The following is a 12,014-nucleotide window of genomic DNA, read 5'->3' as shown; positions in this document are numbered from 1 at the left end:
GGAAAACTCGGATCCCAAACCTCCACTGCCTTGTGGCTACATCCAGTTATGGAAGAGGCTTCAGGAGTCAACCTCTAGGCAAAATCCGGAGCCGGAGCCCCTGAGGCAGTTCATGGCTGAACACAGTCACGTTCTGGCAACTCCTGCGACGCCGCTGGAACCAACCGTATTGGCCTCTGCCTTTCCATTGGACCATTTCAGTGACGTGGAGAGGGGGGATTTGCTGCATGGGTAACAGCCTATCCTCCATACCTACTTTACCCAGGCTTCGCACACTAGAGAGGACACTCTGTTCCAGAACCACCATTCAGAGCGTGACACCATAGTCTTCCGAGACTGAAGGATGCCAACAAGAAATACAAACAGGGCCCAATCCTTTACTTACCTTCTAGCATCAGTCCTGGAGCTCCGCCATAAAGGTATTTAGCTAGCGCATGTCTGAGTAGACCTCTCTGCACCATAAAGCCTTACCCAGAGGAAACCTCTGCAACCGCCCCCCCACTATAGGATGCAACAGTTACTATTTTGGCATTGGTGGGGGGGAGGGGGATGGATAAGATTGGACTGTTAGGCACTTAAAAGCAGTTCTAAAAGTATGGCAAAAAGAAGGTAAAAACCCCCAACTATTTCAATGTTGAGTTCAGGTGCATCAGGCTTTTTTTTTTTTAATATTCTCAGACTGCTGCATTAACTTTCCCAAGAGGATGAGAAACTGGGTCAGACACTTGAACTGGTTTAGATACATTCCAGGGAGAGTAATATAGAACTCAGTGGCTTGTAATCTCGAAAGTCTTCTACTTTCTCTTTGCCTGAGAAGAGTTAAACTACAGTTTAGATGAGCCTCCCCGCATGCAAGGTCTCCAAATAGGTTCACATTTGACATAATTTGATGACAGATGAGACTTTTGCCTATGACTTTTGCCTATGACTGTATGCAAATATAAAGCTTTAATATACAGTATAATCTTTGTCCTTGCTGTTAGAATAATGCAGTACACTTATTAGAGTAATGTTATCAGATGGGGCTTCTTAGGCTTGACCTAGTTTAGGACCCGGGCAACTAGGGCCGTAGTTTAGTTTCATTAAAGACTTGCCCTCTCCCCTGGCTTTCCGCATTGCTGGCACCGATATCCAGGTAGGGCCAGATGAACTAGGGCCCTAGTTCAGCTGGCCCTACCTGGATATCAGTGCCACCAATGCTGAAAGCCAGGGGAGGTCTTTAATGAAATCAAGCTTCACCCCAAAACTCTCACCAACGCTGACAAAATCATGGCCCTCTGGAGCCATCTAAAAATAAGGAAGCAGCATGAAAAGTGAGGGTGTTGGGGGGGGGGGCCCTCTGCCCTTCCTGTAGTTCAAACACTATTCACGTACAATGTTGCCATACAATGTCCAGTTTATTCCTTGTCTGTAATACAGGTTTGCTCAACTGCACTCCCAAGTTTGCTACTCCATTCATTTTGGGGAACCAAACCTCAGAACGCGGGCCTTGAGCAGTGCAAATAAGGGAACTGTTTGGAGAGATGAGAGATTTGTCACTCAAAACGGGAATACACACAGTTCTTCCATTCTCCCTCCTCCCTTCCCCCTTGTCCAGCTCAGCTGACCCAGTCAGGATCACATGGAGTCACGTCTAAGCAGCCCACAATGCCTCATCATTAGTTAATAGTAACTAGAGCGGGCTGTGAGCCAGGCGAGGGAGGTGCGATGATCCTTCTGCCCCGGCTTTCAGGGTGTGTGGCTTTTCCTGGAGATCCTTGGCAGCTGTGGAGGGCTGATCCAAGACATTTGGCAACCTGGAGAAAATCCCTGCTAGTAACTAACATGGAGCACAATACTTGTGGAATTTATCTTGTGTGTGCCTCATTTAAATGAACAGATGTGCAGAAATTATACACCTGTGGATGTGCCTGACCTGGACACCCTGCTCCTTAGGTCAGAGAAGGACATCTGAGGTGGTAGCGCTTGGAGTATTTGACAAACACAAAATCAGGTGTATTCTGATGCTATACTTGGAAGCTCCCTGCTCGATCGGTCTCCTTCCAGAAGCAACTGGGCCCTTTAGCGATCAGACTATCAATATTAAGCCCCTGAGAACATTGTCGGCTGACCTTTCGTTGCTGGAGACATGTCAGAATGGGAGCGGGTTGTGTTTTGGGTTCCACCTGCTTTGTGTACACAGAAAGCAAAGCCCCAGCTGTGGCAGGTCAGTTCCAGTTGTGTGGGAGTGGTCAGTGTTGGACCATCACACTCCATCATTCAGGCTACAGCTGAGTGGCTTGTTTGCTTGGGAATTAATTTGACCCCAACCTTGGCCCAGCCTCCAAGAACAGTGAAAAATGAAGCCACCAAAAACAACTCCGGAAGGGAGCTTGGATTCAGTGGACGTTTTGTGCAACTGTTACCCTGCACATGCCCGATCTCATCTGATCTCGGTAGCTAAGCAAGGTCAGGCCTGGTTAGTACTTGGATGGATGACCTCCTGGGAATACCAGGTGCTGTAGGCTTATACCATAGTCTTTCCATGCCAATCTCGTCTGATTTTGGAAGCTAAGCAGGGTCAGGCCTGGTTAGTACTTGGATGGGAGACCGCCTGGGAATACCAGGTGCTGTAGGCTTATACCATAGTATTTCCATGCCCGATCTCGTCTGATCTTGGAAGCTAAGCAGGGTCAGGCCTGGTTAGTACTTGGATGGGAGACCACCTGGGAATACCAGGTGCTGTAGGCTTATACCATAGTCTTTCAAGACTGAAGGTTGCCAACCATCTCCCTATACTGAACACTATCTCCCGATCTTGTCTGATCTCGGAAGCTAAGCAGGGTCAGGCCTGGTTAGTACTTGGATGGGAGACCGCCTGGGAATACCAGGTGCTATAGGCTTATACCATAGTCTTTCGAGACTGAAGGTTGCCAACCAACCATTTGTGCAGACTGAGCTGGCTGGGGGCCAGTTTCAAGCTTGCGCCACAGTTTCTTTTGCCTTGTGCATTTTCCGCAGGCTGGCATGTTCTTCTCTGGGTACTGAGAGCCTGAATGCGATTGTGCCTGGTTCCAGCACACCCTACTTTTCTTGCTCAAGGGGGCCCAGCCATAAATCAGATTGAATTGCCCACACTGAGCAGTGGATTGAGGAAGTGGGTGAATGGGTTCCCGGTGTTTTGTTCTGCTAATGGCCGCTACCCCATCCTGTTTCTCCTCGCTCTTCTTGGAGGGGAAGCAAGAAAAAGATGGCAGAGCCTACCTAGGGCCAGTCTGAGAGCTCCTGCCCCTTGAGGCAGCATGCCCCCTTACCTGATGATGTGGCAGCCTCTGCTCCTCCTATGCTCAAGCTCTGCCCTCTCCTCCCCTCCACAATTCCTCTCTCTCTCTGTCCCCCTTTTCTAATCAGGTAATAGAAAGAGAAGCAGTGGTGGGAAGAAGGCAGAGAAGGGATGGGTGCCTCTCACCAATCTGTTGCCTGAGGCGATTGCCCCAGTTGGCCTCAAGGATGGGCCAGCCCTAAGCCTACCTCCTCCTCCAGCACCGCTGCGGAATAATACATTGCTGGAGTAGGAGTTAGGGATGACTTCTGCGGCCCCGTTCCTGTTTGCGGTTCAGTGACTGCAAGGAGGATTGTCACCTCCTTCTGTCTCCTCTGTGCTGCCAACCAGGTTTTCAAACGTGGTAGTGAAACTCCCCAAATTTTCTCGGCTCAGACATTTTTGAAGATGTGGTGGGTGATGGAGGAAGTGGAGATGGCCACAGTTGGGGCGTGGGAAACATCAAAAGGGGGGGAATTTGGGTGCTGCTGTGGCTTGAACTGGGCCTTTGCTGGCTCAGTTGCCACATGCCTGAGGGCGAACCAGGAACACGGCGCTGTCTCCTCCCTCGCTGAGCTGTACACGCCAGCTCCTCTCCACGTCTCTCGGCGCACCATAATTTCCACGGTTCATTTTTCCCCTTGCGGTTCTCACTTCTGCATTTGGCTTGGTGTGCATTTCACGTCTGTGCGTGTCAGGATGTTTTCCCAAGAAGGGAGTTTGGCAAGCGGGGTGTGTGGCAACAGGCCATGCGACGGAGGAAGCCGCTTCTGGCTCTCAAAGTGATACTGTAGAACTAACTCCAGTTGTTTTCTTGGAGGAACCTGGTTCAGGTTTGAGCAGGTCCTCCGCTTGCTCGGCTCAGGACATTTGCGCCCCTCGGAAGCCACTGCACCTTTCCACCTCATTCCGTCCAGCCAGAATTTTTGCACCCACTATGCCAAAGTGTCAGCCATTTTAGATGTCTCCCCTCATTCCTTTTGGCATCCCTATCATGGAGCTCCATCCCCTTGCTCTGATGCAGGAAAATCAACGCTTACGGACCTGCATGAAGCCTCTGTGCTGCGGTGCCCTTGAGGTGAGCAGAAGAGAAAGGACAGACGGCCTGTGTACAATAATTCTTTGGGCTGAATCCAAGCCATGAGACACCAGCTCTACCATGTAGGCATCAGATCTAGAACTGTGATGCACTGACTGGTTCAGCATCTCTGGACACAACCGGAGAACCTGCTGAGGGGGTTGCTATTGGTTCATTGGACTCAGCATTGTCTGCACTGACTCTTCAGAGTTTTAGGCAGGGAGGGGTTTTTTTTCTCCACTTCGCTGGAGATGCTGAGGATTGGACTTTGAATCTTCCGCACACAAAGCCAGTATTCTACATCTGAGCCAGGACCCACCATGCTGTTCATCTGATTTACCGCCTCTGTTCACAAAGTTTCCCCCTGCAAGGCCGGGTCCATCCATGAGGCCAACTGAAGCACTCGCCTCAGGCGACGGCTTGGTTGAAGGAGGGCTGCCCATCTCTGTCTGCCTCATTTCCAATCGAGGCAGTGGAAGGAGGCAGAGGAGCAGTGGAGGCAGACAGATTGGAAGAGGAAGCATAGAGGGGAAGAGACCGCTGAGTGAGAACACTGGGGAGGGAGAGAAGCAGAGGCTGGGACATCTTGGGTAAGGGGAGCATTTGGAATGCTAGGTGTCAGGAGGTCTTGGGCCAGCACTGGTTTCATAGAGCTATTCTGAGTAATAACAGCTAATAGACTCTAAATGGATGTGCATCATCCTTTTTGTGAAGCCATAAGAACACACCATCAGGCTGAGAATCTAGAGGTTCTTAACCTTTTGTGCCCCAAAAGGAGAATTTCAAACGGCTCACCCCACACCCAAAACACACCCGAACCGCTGGACAGCAATGGGGGGGGGGAATTGCTTTCCTTTCATAATTCAGCTGCTTACTGTCCCTCGTGAACTTGAAATCATGCTGTGGGGGGTCACCTGACTTTCCTCCTTCCTTTTCAGAAGCGCAGCCGGAGGTTCTTCATCCCTCCCACCCACACAGACATTAACCACAGGGTTAGAAGCCGGCTTCCCTCCTCCCTTCCAGAAAGAACTTGCAGGAGGTCACTCCAGCCACTGCGGCCAGTCAGAGGAACAAGGGCTGCTGAGTAGATTTTTGCCTTGACACGATCCATTGTAAGACTGCTGGAGAGTGTTTCATCGAAAGGAAGGGCGCACATCTTCCAAATGACTAGTTTGCAGGTTCAGGCTGCGATATCACCCTTTTGTGAGTTAAAGGAGTGGCCGGAAGCAGGTCATCCACCAAAGGCACAAAACAGCACTCTATGAAACTGTCTTATTCTGATTCAGTCCATTGAGCTCAGTGGTGTCACCAGGGTTTGCGTCACCCTGTGTGGGATCTCAGCCTGCCCTTTCCGACAGACTAAGGCAAGTTCGCCTACTTGCGAGTAAACACACGATACGGCTCACTTTCACTTTCTATAGGGATCCATGCATTTTTTGTTCTCCAGTTTTTTGACCATAACTTTTGATAGAAAGGAGATATTTCACTCTGGTTTATTGCACTACATTCAGCTCGATATTCCACATCCAACGGTATATAATATGATGGGGTTACTCTTAAGCACCGTGATTTTAGCATGTCACCCCCCAGTACGCATCACCCCCCCGTGCGTGTCACCCGGTGCGGCCCGCTCCCCGCACCCTGCTAGCGACGCCACTGATTGAGCTGGGTGTTGTCCATGCTGACACACACAAGGACAGAGAGGAGCCTTTCCAGAGGAATTCGCCCAGAGCTCAAAGGGTCCTTTCAGCCTGGGGGAAGGATACAAGGCTGCTGGTGCTAATGTCACTGGTGGGAGAGGGACACCTCCATCCGGCTGGACAGACAACCTTATGAAAAAAAAGTTACATTAAAAGCTGCTGCCTACCGAGTCCCATCCTCTGCTAGGTTGCCCAACACAGACTGGCAGCAACTCTCTTGGGTTTCAGGCTAGGGCTTTCCCCAGCCCTCTCTCTGACACTACTGCATTGCCTTTTTGCATGCAAGCAGCTGCTCTGCAGCCTACTCCTGCACAGACTCCTAACGGCCTTTCGTGCACTGGCAGAAAGCAAATCTAGGAAGTAAGAGACCTTTCTGGTGTTCTGAGATTAATCCCACACAGCTCTCCCTTTAAGCCTACTGTGCAGGCAAGAGCTGACATGCTTGGTGCATCTTGTGGGCTGTGGCACACAGGGGGTTAACAGGCGCAAAGTCAGAAATAGCTCTTTGACTAAGTGGGGGAGAGCACAAAGAGGCTGACATTGGCGGAGCAGGGATGCTCGGCCTCCAGCAACACAGAGCATCAGAGCATCGCCAGCCTAGAGCACTGCTGAGGCTGTGTTTGGTTCACATCTATTCGAGGTGGCCATGAGCTCAGGGCACACAGTCTCTAGGAGAAGACAGCCATTCTTTGCCCAGGCTGTTGGCAGAAATCACAGCGTCAGCTCTTTCTCCGCTTCCTCCCAGCCACTGCCTCTACAGTTCATGTGAAAGAACTGACATCAGCTGAGTCATTCACTGGGTTATTTCTGGGAAGGAAAAAAAGAGGATCATCGGAGTGCGCCAGTGAGCTGCCGTGTCGGAGGGGCTGCTTTTCTGCAGGGCACACCGAGTCCTGCAGCAGTGTGGTCATTTCCCCACTGTAACACAGGAGCCGCACAATTTAATTGGTCACAAATTTCACATGCCAGAGTTCCCCTGCAGGCAGGCTATACATGCCACTGTGCTGCAGCTCCTGAATCACTGCAAAACCAGTTTATTCAAATGCTTGCAAAGTGACACATTTGGCAGGCTCAAGGCAGAGATGTTGCATGCAGAAGGGCTCAAGATCTGTCTCTAGACTTCAGAGAGTCCACTGGAACAGAAGACACTGCCTGTGCGGGTGTGGGTGGAGCACAAGCTTAAGTGCCTTCCTATATCCCCCAGATCTGCTCCATGCCAGGGTCAAATTCAGTAGTCTCCACTGCCACCCTGAGGACACAGCCAGGGAGAAAGAGAGAGAGAGAGAGAGAGAGAGAGAGAGAAACCAGCCTTAAAAAACCTCCCTCCCAGTTATCTGGTCAATTCCCCACAACTCTAAGGATCTCGTCTATGGAAAACTCGTGCAAGGAAAGCACCCTACAGGTAGACCACAGCTGCAATACAAGGACATCTGCAAGAGGGATCTGAAGGCCTTAGGGATGGACCTCAACAAGTGGGAAACCCTGGCCTCTGAGCGGCCCGTTTGGAGGCAGGCTGTGCAGCATGGCCTTTCCCAGTTTGAAGAGACACTTGGCCAACAGTCTGAGGCTAAGAAGGAAGGCCCATAGCCAGGGAGACTGACCAGGGACAGACTTCACTTGCTCCCAGTGTGGAAGGGATTGTCACTCCTGAATCGGCCTTTTCAGTCACACTAGACACTGTTCCAGAACCACCTTTCAGAGCGCGATACCAGAGTCTTACGAGACTGAAGGTTGCCAACATTACTAACCATGTAGCATAGGGGGTGGCCAAACTGTGGCTCACGAGTAGCCACATGCAGCTCTTTGACATATAATGTGAAGCTCTTCAAACTATGTTGGCTGAGTTCCTGTTTGCATCACAGTTAATATAAAAGGTAAATAAACTTGCAAGCTTTATCATTTTTTACCAGGTATAAACTGAGAGTCCACTGATTACAACATACCTTGAACATTAAGGCTAAGTAAATATATTTAAGAATTTAAATGCTGCTTAAATATCGCAGCTCTCAAACATCTGAAGTTTATCATATGCGGCTCTTACGTTAAGCAAGTTCGGCCACCCAAATTAACACAGCTGTCCTCTATCCGGTCCTTATTTCAGGACTGCTTGAAGAGTCCATGACACTTCGGTGATCCCCAAGAGATGGGTAAAATGGTTGGCCAGGCAAAGATGCTTTCTCTGACAGAGCCGAGCTGGAGCACACTCAGATATCCTTGTGCTTGACCTGAAGCAATTTAGGGCCAATGTCATTGTGGTCCTTCTAATTGGGTAGTTCATGAGCACCTGGGCATCCACTACATGCCCTCTGACCTGGTTCTGGTGGGCTTAGACGGCCAATCGTTGCATGCATGCCCACTCCAGAAGGTGGGCCGGTTAGGACTATTGTCCTGGCTGGACTCAAACAGAGATAACAGCAAATCCACACAGTGGCTTGTCTACTGTGCCAGGCACTCTTTCTGCTATGGTGGCGATTTCAAGGCATCAGGATGAAGCCTTTTTCCTACCAACTTTACGCAGTTTTACCTCAAGGAACACAAACAAGAAGAGAGGAGGAAGCAAAGGGAGCTCCTTCATCACACCAAGCTGGAGAGAACAACAGTCATACTCATCACAAGGAAGCTCCACAAACAGGGCACAGAATCACCTCTGTGTTGGTCCAACTTGTCACATCTATACTGCCTCTAAGCCTGGAGACAGTCCATTGGTTTTAAGAGCACTGAGAGTAACCTCAGAGAGGAAGCACTCCCTCTGCCGTGAACACACACACACACACACACACACACACACACACACACACACACACACACACACACACACACCCTTTCTTCTATTGTCAACTTCTGTCAAACGTACTGAAACATTAGGAACACCTGCAGAGCATATTTGCCAGAGTCTAAACTGGGGCCGCGCAGTTACAAGTGTTGATTTTCCTCCAGAGCCACCTTCAACTCTGTGCTAAACAATCATTGTCTCCAGCCCATCACTATTTTCCTTGCAAGAAAGAGACCACAGTTCATTCTGTTTCCCTGCAGTGGAACCGACCAGGCGTCTGGGAAGTGCTGGTTTTCACAATTCACTCCTGCCATTTGGGGAGGGAAGGAAGATATCTGGCAGATAGAGCAACCAACACCTCCCTTTTACTCATTTTTTTTTGTGGTCCATTGTATTCTTGGATGAACATAAGAACATAAGAACATAAGAACAGCCCCACTGGATCAGGCCATAGGCCCATCTAGTCCAGCTTCCTGTATCTCACAGCGGCCCACCAAATGCCCCAGGGAGCACACCAGATAAAACATGACACTCCTTTAGCTGCCCTTCCAAGACTCCTTTGGTACAAAAGGTAACAGGACCGCTAACCACTTAAAATATCTTCGAAGGATGAAGCTGGAGTCCAGGATGTACTGTTCAATTTCCCTCACCCCAGCTCTCCTGCAGACCACGAAAAGGAACAGATTATTCTCTCTCACACACACTATTCTTAATGCATTTAGCCAGTCCCAGATCTCAGCAGTTTTATGCTACTAGGAAGCAGAGGTTTTCATCTTGTTGAAGATCCATCTCAAACCCCAGCCTACAACATGGGAGCCAGCTTCAAGAGCCCAACATGCAAGAGTGGTGGCAAAGGAGTGGCCACTCAGCATGTACTGCTATGGTGGTATTCTGCCACTACTATCCTTTCAGGTCAAGTGGAAGAAAGGGAGGGGGCAGGAAACAGCATGGCAACAGTTTTAAGGTGGCAAGAGGAAAAAGAAGTGAGGCAAGGCAGAGATCAAAGGAAGTACTGCAATAGGGGATAGAAGGCATGGATGGGAGACCACGGAAGCTTGGTCAAAGTAATGACTGCCAAGTCTCCAGGGGGGATCTCTCTCATCTAAGATCCATAATCCTGAATACAGTACCGTTCAGACTGTGCAGGCCTAAGCCTCAAAAGAGTGGGGTCAGCAATGCCTCGATGCACCCGTGGTCGTGCCGCGATGGATTTGCCAAGAACTCTGCGGTGCCTGCTCTTTGGTAGAGAAACCGGCTTTTGCCAAATTGGTCCACTCTAAAGGAAACCGAACAGCTCCAATATTTGTTACCAACATCCTCAAACAATGGACTTGTTGGCAGAAAACAGTTTCTGCTGCTTATTATGCTGCCTTAAAGGAAGTAGAGATTGCCTCATTTCACATGGGTTTCAGCAGCTTTCCCCCCTCCCCCACTACGGGCTGGGAAATTTGAGTGTTTAAATAAGTCGGGGGGGGGGGAATTTGAAGGGACCAAGCAACAGCACACAGGGGAACAGGGTTTGGGACAGACAGGAGAAGTGGTCAGCTGGAGCATTCGTAAGAATAGGTTTGGAAAAAGGGCTTGTCCAGTTTGGAATCCAGCTGTGGCTACACTTGCAACCTGAACAGGAAGCCCCCTTCCCCACAAGACTCGAGGAAAAACAAAGGGCAAGGACAACTTCTCCTTTTACACCAGTTTCTGCCAGGCAGTTGCAAAATGGCATAAGGTGGCATCTGGTAATGGAAAAGGATGCAGCTAAAAACAGCTGGTAAAGTCAACTTGGGGCAGCCTGTCTCCACAGCCCACTGAAGCAGTGACCTCAGGTGGCAGATTGCAGAGAGTGGTTCTGTTGCTTCTTCTCCCCCCCCCCCTTTGAAGAGAGGAATGAAGGAGGGTTTGAAGGGGGAAAATGAAGCACAAGACATAGAGTGGAGGAGAGGAGAATAATGGGCTAGAGTGTCAGAGGTGCTCTAGCCCAGAGGTGTCCAAAGTTTTTGGCAGGAGGGCCACATCAGCTCTCTGACACTGTGTTGGGGGCCAGGGGAAAAAAGAATTAATTTACATTTCAAATTTGAATAAATTTACATATGTTTACATGTATGAATATATTAAAGATGAACTTATATGAATGAATGAAGGTCTTGTGATAGCTCAAGGCCTATAAAAGGCCTTGCACAAAGCAAGGCTGGCCTTTCCTTTGCTGCCACTACTGCATCACAGATGTGAAACAGCAAGCAGTGGTGGTAGCCCTCATCCCATAGCTCACGCGAGAGGTCAAACAGTCACCCTCTTGCTGAGATCAGTTGTGTCAGGCCAGAGCGGGCTCCAACAAATTTCCGGAGGGCCAGAGGCTCATTGGAGACTGGGGGCTCCCTGAGGGCCACACTGAGAGGCCTCGAGGACCGCAAGTGGCCCCAGGGCCGGGGTTTGGGCACTCCTGCTCTAGCCCATCACTCTCCTTCACAATTCTTCTTTCAGTCTAGGAAGCAGAAGAAAGCAGAGCAGTCACAAGGCTGGGTGAGCGCAATAATGCATTAATGCAATAAGCATGCTTAGGACTGCAGCCTTAGTGATTAACAGCTGCAAGGCAACACTGAGACAAAAACATCCAGAACAATTATCCTGTAACAGGACAAGAAGTCCCTTTCATGATTTACACCCGCTCATGTGAAGGTGTTACAAATTATGAGATTAGACAGAGCTCTTCTTGCCGCTCAACCCAATCTCCTTTTGAGGTTTTTCTGTTGGAGGGCTGTCACCTTGAGATCTGCAGAGCATCCAGGCTTGTAAAAGGCTTCCCTTTACAGTGATTTCAGTGAATGTTTTTTTTTTTCCTATGAGGACACACAGCTCTTGCAACAGTTCAGCCCAGCCCTTTCTTGCAATTCAGTATTTCTCTCTACCCCCCCCCCCCTCACATTTTTAATTCATTGCTGCTGGCAATGGTGGGATTTCCTTTTCCTTTCCAGCACCTCACCCTTGCCAACAGCTGAACAGGGAACCCTTGAGGCTAGAATGAGGTATTGCAACAAACCAAGTAGTTTTTACAGACAAAAAATAAAATTTGGATTTTTTTGATGTCCAACTCAGGGATATAAACACAGTGGAGCTGATGGATGCTATAATCTGTACAGCATGCATTAGGGAGGAGAGGCGACTCAG

At 49.5% G+C, this 12,014-nt stretch overlaps 1 pseudogene; it reads left to right on the top strand.

Moving 5' to 3' along the window:
• Window positions 1–2,390: 2,390 nt before the first annotated feature.
• LOC136633843 (5S ribosomal RNA) lies at window positions 2,391–2,507 on the top strand (annotated as a pseudogene).
• The last annotated feature ends 9,507 nt before the right edge of the window (window positions 2,508–12,014 follow it).

The sequence above is a fragment of the Tiliqua scincoides genome, chromosome 13 (assembly GCF_035046505.1).
Source record: "Tiliqua scincoides isolate rTilSci1 chromosome 13, rTilSci1.hap2, whole genome shotgun sequence".
Taxonomy (NCBI): Eukaryota; Metazoa; Chordata; class Lepidosauria; order Squamata; family Scincidae; genus Tiliqua; species Tiliqua scincoides.
The sequence above is the reverse complement of the archived record's forward strand: the minus strand, read 5'-3'. Positions and strand labels throughout refer to the sequence as shown.